Source organism: Cryptomeria japonica, chromosome 3 (assembly GCF_030272615.1).
Source record: "Cryptomeria japonica chromosome 3, Sugi_1.0, whole genome shotgun sequence".
In the NCBI taxonomy this organism is placed as follows: Eukaryota; Viridiplantae; Streptophyta; class Pinopsida; order Cupressales; family Cupressaceae; genus Cryptomeria; species Cryptomeria japonica.
In genome coordinates, this window is record NC_081407.1 from 321,110,723 (window position 1) to 321,118,498 (window position 7,776).

A 7,776-nucleotide genomic window follows, 5' to 3' on the forward strand; every position below is an offset into this window, starting at 1 on the left:
AATTGCAGAGGTGGATGCCATGATTAAATACCTCTTACTGCCTTTAGGATGGATGATTGCTTGGAGTGTTCTTGCTTCTTGCTCGAAATGCCTTAGCTCAGAATCTTTGCACTCTTCGTAAGTTTGAAATGTCGGTGAAATGAAATGGAGCCAAAACCTTGATTTTATAGTGTCTTTTCGCCATCTACCACATTAATTGCATGCTGGTTAAGTTTTCACTTAACATTGTTTGCCGGTAATAAGTAATTTCCAACTTCTTATCTCTAACCGAGGGAATAATAGCACGTGTCAATAGATTGCCAAACCCTCAAGGAAATTTTCTTCAATTAGATGAAGAACTTCCTGTCGGTGGAGCACTGCTCTGTCCTTCCGGTGAAGCATCACTCTGTTCTGTCAGTGAAGCATTGGTTTGTTCTACCGGTGGAGGAGTATTCCCAATATTTAGATCAACTTTTCTAATCTATTGTTTAGAGAATTCTTGCTTAACCTCATCAACTTTTTCTTTACCTTTCAAGCTAGAACTTTTGTTGTCTACCGGTGTTCCTTTACTTCTATAGAATTTAGCAATATGCCCAATCTTGTTACATGCATAACAAGTTACATTATTTTTTTGAATAGCTTTTCCATAACCTATGCCGGTTTGTGTTCTGCATTGATTAGATAAATGTCCAAATCTTCCACAAATATAACATCTCACATTCATTCTGCAGTTTCTAGAATTGTGACCTACTTTGTTGCATTTAGAACATTGACTAGTGGGTGTGTTGATATTTTCATAATTTCTAGATCTACATTCATTTTCTCTATGACCATACTTATTACAGTTAAAGCATTTTCCATTGAATTTATAAGCATTAGGTTGTCTTACCGGTTTGCTGTGATCTTGAGTATTTGCAGTACTGGAGCTTTCACCAACTTCAAAACCAATTCCAGAAGTGTCACCTTTAGGTTTTTGATTCTTCAGCAAGGTGCCAAGTTCCTCTGAGCTTTTCTTGAATTTTTCTTTATGTTGATTTGTAGTTTCTAGTTCTCTTTCTAAGACTTCTTTTTGTCTCATCAATCCATTTGAGTCATTCTGAGTATGCATCAGATCTGTTTTCAACATGTCATTTTCATAGCTAAGTCTTGTGTTCTTATTTGCTGCATCACTTAGTCTTCTGGTCAATTCTTCTTCATTCTTCTTCCTATCCTCAATCTCTTTGCAAAATCTCATAGTCATACCCTGCATCTCATTCTTTGTTGTCACGTTCTCTTGTTTCAACTTGCTTATCATATCATTAAGTGATTCCTTTTCATTATTCTCATTTTGCAATTTTTCACAAAGTTCTCTTCTCTTATTTCTTGCTACAGTAAATTTTTTTTGAAGTGCCTGAATGATATCTCGAGTTGCCCTTAAATCATCTTCTAGTTTGATATTTTTCAATTTTTCTGCATCATAGTCTATAAGAGCTCCTTCCAATTGATTCATCAGATTTTCCATCTTTACCGGTGTCAAGATCTTCCTCAAGCTGTTAGGCTTCTAAAAATAGAGGACCGGGCTCTGATACCAATTGTTAGGAATCCCACAGATACTAAGAGGGGGGGGGGGGTGAATCAGTATCTAACCGGTATATAGAATTTCTTAACTTAAAACATGTAGAACATAATATAACAGTGTACCGGTATGCAAGAAATAATGTAATAAACAAAATCAAGAACATCCACATGAAAAGCACACCATTACACAAGATTTTAACGAGGAAACCCGATGTGGGAAAAACCTCGGTGGGATTTGTGACCCACAATATTCACTCACTGGCCAATAAGAGAATATTACTTACAATAGGGGCCTACACATGCATGAAGGCCAACTGCCTAGAGCTCACTGCTCAATGGGAAGTCTCACTAACTTACAATGAGGATTATACAAATCCAATATCTTGTACTTCTTTACAATAGCATCTTCAATGCCAGATTCAGTACCGGTTCCTGCTCTGTTCTTTATATATACCCCTTAACCTATATTTTGCATAATAGGTCTGCCTAATATTTTTCCTTACTTCTTACATCTCCTATATCAAATGTCTACAATGATCTCTTTTATATATAAGAGTCATTTTACAATTTGCCAAGTCGGCTTACAAAGTTTTTACAATAATAAACAAAATATAATATAGCAAAAATCCTGTCAGCCTCTGTGCTGGTATACTTCCTTTCTTCTGTGCCGGTGCCAGTGTCCTGAGTGCCAGTGTAGAGTGTGATCTGCTGATGCCAGTATAATGCCTTTGTCGGTGCCATAGGATTGCAAGGTTGCCATCAATGACAAAACCTTCAATCACATACAATGTCTCATTGGAGTGTGCATATGCCAACAGTCACATCCTATGCTTCATCTACTATAGGGAAAAATTAAAAAAAAAAGAATTTCATAAGGTTTTGACCAAGTTAAGGCGGTTAGACGTAGGAGTTTTTGAATTTCTAAAAAAGCTATAGTAAAAAATTCATAAATAATTATTTAATTTATTAAAAATTATTAAAAAATATGTGTCACATCCGAACATGAGTCTAATACTTATATTATAAATCCTATTAAAAAATATTATGATTTGATTATGATTAGGGTCATCAGACATACGCCTACTTCTTATCTTTTTCCTGAAATTTTAGTACCACTGCATTGAAATTTGAAATTTTCATCGGATAGGATTTTTTTTTCCCAAAAACAACTAGTAGCTTAGAAACTACATTCAATTTTTTATATATTCTCTTCTTACATATTTTAAAAATAATGTTCATAACTTATTCAAATTTTCATGTCAAGTTGCATAACTCTAATTTTTTGAAATTTCATTGCCACTTAAGGGCCTATTTTGGCACACCATGATCCTGCACATACTCCCATGTACAAATAGTGTGTTTGTTAATTCAGATGATGAATCAAGGCATAGAGACCGATAACAAGGGTAGCCATGAATTTCTAACTGCTATAAATAAGGAGGGAAACATTGCCTTCCTTGAAGTAGCCATTAAAGGATAGTATGAGGTAGTAGATGCTTTACTAGAGCATCATAGTGAAATGGTGGGCCCAACCCTAGTTGTCTAATGGTGGTCAGTATTACAAAAATTTCATTAACTTTTCTTTGGAAGTATGTAGGTTAGAAGGTGAACTTGCATTTATATCAATGCTTATGGTTGAACCATTAAGTAATTGATTATTTCATTTTATTTTGGTTTGAAACTTTATGATTTAACTATTGTATTAGTGTTGTTATTGTATAAAGTGATAGATTTTGTATGCTATGAGTTTTCATGTAGGTTTTCCAATATAAATTACAAGTTTAGGAATAAAATAGAATTTTTCATGTAGAATCTCAGTTCAATTTTATTATCAGTGAAGTACCATTTACCATGATCTTGGAAAAAAAAAGTTTTTTAAATACAACATTTTTTATGTTTTATTGTCACTAACAATAATTGTTTTCCCCTTGATTTCTATTTGGTTGCATATTACTTTCATTCATATAAGCATTTAAGATTAAATCTAATCTCAAACTTAAAATGGTTAAAGTCAACATTAATCACACATTTATTTCTTTTACCTTTCAGATTTGATTTTGTTGTTGGATCAGACTTGATTGTGGCTACAAACTCATTAAATCACATGGTTATTTATTTTACATTTTGATATGACATTAGTTGCCATATTAGACTATATTTTGGCTATGAGCTTGTAGTGAGATTGATGCTTGTTTCTTGCTTTCTTTAAAATTGTTTCTATACTACTTATTATAGGGAAAATTATTGCATCCTCACCTTTCATGGTCTACATATTTTCACCCATTTCCACATTCACTTCGAATTGAGGTGGCTTCTATTTAGGTTAGAACAAATCCCTAGTGCCTTTCCCTCCTTTTCCAATATTTTCATCATTCTTGCATGGGGCTAAATGCATTGAAAATTAACATTAACATAAAAGCAAATTTTTATTGATAAAATAGGGATTGGAACAAAACCCATATCCATTAAAGGAACAATTTGGGTAGGTAAACCTCACAACAAAAACACAATGCCAAACATTTCTAATCTTAATAGTTGAGAACAGTGAATTACAAGTCAAGTATGTCTTCACAGACGTACATGAGCTTTTTTCCTCATCTTCTTGTGACAATTTCCTACTTTTCTCTCTTTTGGGGAGGAGTTTCTATTGCATTGGATTTTTATATGGGTACCTAACATGGGCTAGTAGTAAGGACTTATCTTTGCATCATTTATATTTGTGTACATTCTTCCTAAATTACACTTAAGGGGGGTATTGGAGTGAATAAGGTGTTGTACCTAGTAATTTCATCACCTAGGTCTTAATCGCACTTAGGGATCAAAGATGACTCTTCCCACTCTAAGTATCTATAGTTATCATTTTCTACCATAAGTAGATAAGTCATTATTGTCACAAAAGTTTGCACCCTTGCTGAGCTATCAACTCAACAACCTTGTGAAACATGGAAACAACCCCAAACTAATGTGGGACCTTGCATAATGGGGTTGAATCTCCAGAGAAGGCCAACTTCCTTCTCAATCCAAGTGTAGGTGTTGAATTAACTCAACACTCCAAATTCTACTTCTAAACCTATCCTAACAACTTGTAGAGGAAAATAGAAGAAGGGAATGCTAAAATGAAAGGAGGTGATGCACCCATATAAGAGATGTTCCTCTCCCCACATTGAAATGACACAAAATCAATTGAAACACCCTGGAGATGCACAAACTCCAACTTCATGAATGACCCCAAACGCATGTATGGAGGTAAGGATTTGCTAAATTTAAAAAGGGGAGAAGGCCTCCCACAAGTCACACTCAGAAACAAGTTAACACAACATATACATGAGAGAAATCCATAAAACATACACTTATAATGAAGGTAATAAAACATACACAACATGCATAAGTTGAAGGGAGGCAACAATGATAATTTCAATTCATTCTCAAGCTAATGGCCAAACTTAGAATTGTAGAAATGCAAGAAAATATACAAATCTTCAAGAGAAGTGAAAGACTGAAGAGTAGCTCAAGCCAGTAGGGAGAGAACCCTTTACAATGAGGCTTAATATGCTATATATAGCAAACTGGTTGCAGAGGAGAGACCAATGGTCAAGGAGAGGAAGCCTTGACCCTGACATGCATAGAGGAATGTCAATCTAGGAAGACAAGAAAGTGCACAGACCTAACATGGTGTGCATGAAAGCAACCTAACCATACCCTGACAAGGCAATCACAAGAATAAAATTAATTTTAGAAGGTGGATTGCCTAGCATTCCAAAGTTAGAAAATGTAGGCCTAACATGAAGGCGATCAAGTAATCATAAATAAGCATGTCCCTGGACTCCACTTGATGACAACCCTGCAATTTAAGAATTAAATGCACCCCTGTAACTCCATGAGTGAAAGTAGACAAGTCAGAAGGGTTGGTGGAGAATTAAGAACCTTGAGTGTTGATCACATCATCCGGAAGTGCCGCAAGTCATCGAAAGTTGGATGTTGCGTCTTACTGCAAGGGGAGAGGAGTCAGGAACCTGGGGGTTCTAGGATTTTGGGGTCATGAAGGAAAAGGATTGAAACCTGGGGGTTCTAGGATTCTGAGATTCCAGGTTCAAGGAGGAAAAGGCTTGGAAATTGGGAATTCCGGGATTCTGGGTTCAAGAAAAAGGCTTGGAACTTGGGGGTTTTAAGATTCCATTGAGGTCATGAAGGAAAAGGCTCAAAACCTATGGGTTTCATGATTCTGAGATCATGAAGAAAAATTCTTGGAACCTAGGGCTTCTAAGATTTTGGGGTCATGAAGGAAAAGGCTTGGAACCTACCTCCTAACAAGACAACACTTAACACTTTATGACCATTGGCTTTGTCCTTGATCAATTGGGGCAACACTAGTCCATGGAACATATCTCTAATCAGTTCTCATTGATGGACCAAGGATGTTATAAATGAAAACAATTATCACTTTATGTTGCATATCATAAGATTAAGACACTTCTCATAATCTTATACTATCCTATGTCTCACTTTGACCTATATAACCAAGGATCTTTCATACATTGTGCATCCATATCCCGGCCAACAAATGACATTGAGACAAATATGGAAAGAATTACACATCCAAGCTTTATGTAACTCTCCATGTTAGAACAACTATTAGAAAGCCACTCTAAAATCTACAATAAAAATTTATCCAATTCCTATAACTTGATACTTTTTAAACCTCTATAAGCATTAAGGTAGTATATTAGTACCAAAAAATTTACTTGTGAGCAAAATGCAGAATGTAAGTTGCTTGTATATTTTTAAAATAGCTTGAAATTAATTTTCCCTGTTTGTTGTTGTCATTGTTATCACCTAAACATGCACCCTATTTCTAAGCTATCAACTCGGCAGGCTTGTGACACATGCAAACACTCCTAGGCTCGTGGTTTGCTTAAACTTGGAGTGAACCTCTAGAGAAAGATGGTTCTTGTGGAGATTCACCTAATTCTAATGTATTTTAATGATCTTACCGAGAAAAGAGGAAGAAAGGATTGCATAAATTAAACCTACAAACTAACAGGTGATGCACCAAAGTATACTATAAGACTTGTAAACCAGTTGCATACACACAACCATCAATAGGAAAAGAATAACATACAAAGGTCAAGCCTATAAGTTTCTTGCATAAATATTTCACAAGAAGGTTAAGTTGCCTAAATCCTAGAAGGAAAGAAACTTCTGGAAACCTAGAATAGTTGGACAACTTAAACACAACTTAAAACCTACAACATACATATAACTCTATAAAAGGTACTTAAAATGAGATAGAACTACTAGGAAACAAAAAATTTCACAAGTAATAACATCAATCATTAATACACACAATGCAATAGAGGAATGAGAAGCTAAATCCCTTTTCTTCTATTGATAGCTGAGGTAAATACTGATATACAAAGTCTAAAAATCTGATTTACACATCTATCTTTGCAATAAAGAATTCTCAAAATGAATTACAATACTTCTCATGAAATGACAAGAACTCCATTCACAAAAGAAGTTAGAAACATACTTATGTTTCACCTGAGTAGTTACGAGAAAATAGGAGTCTTAACTTCCTTGGTCAAATTCAACCAAAAACCCTTAAATCTAGCCACTAGATTTCTTCCAAAAGAGCTCCAAATGGATGAAAAGTCAAGTTTGACTTTGTCAAACATTATGACTTGCAAAAAAAATCTCCAAGATTCTCTCCATTTCTATTAAAAGCACAAAACCAATCTCTATATCTCCTCCAAGTGTCTTGCCACCTCTCCAACTTCCCTATATCCTTGGCACACATGGCCTATATACTTGGCATTTCTCATTAATTTTATCCCTATCTTCCTTTTGACTAAACACTTGGCATAATTGATCAGTTACATCATTTTGGACTTGGATTTTCTCCACATTTGTCATCATTTGATCCATAAATAACAATATTCATTAAGTTTTAAAATCACTTTAATGAATATTATTATATTGCCAAAAAGTGATATAAACACCTAATATTTTCAAAACCCATGGATGCATTTGTGAGAAAGAAAATAAAGTAAAATAAAAGGGAAAAATGCCTAAATACTTTCAAGCATATTTAAGGTAAATGAAACCCTAAGTGAAAAGGATTTTCATTCCATTTTTTCATTGATGCATTTTTCTACCCTTCATTTGCTCTGGTTGCCAAGGGTTTTTGGAGATTTTCTGAAGTCTTTTTGTAGGTCAACAGTGCATATCCAGGTCAAATCC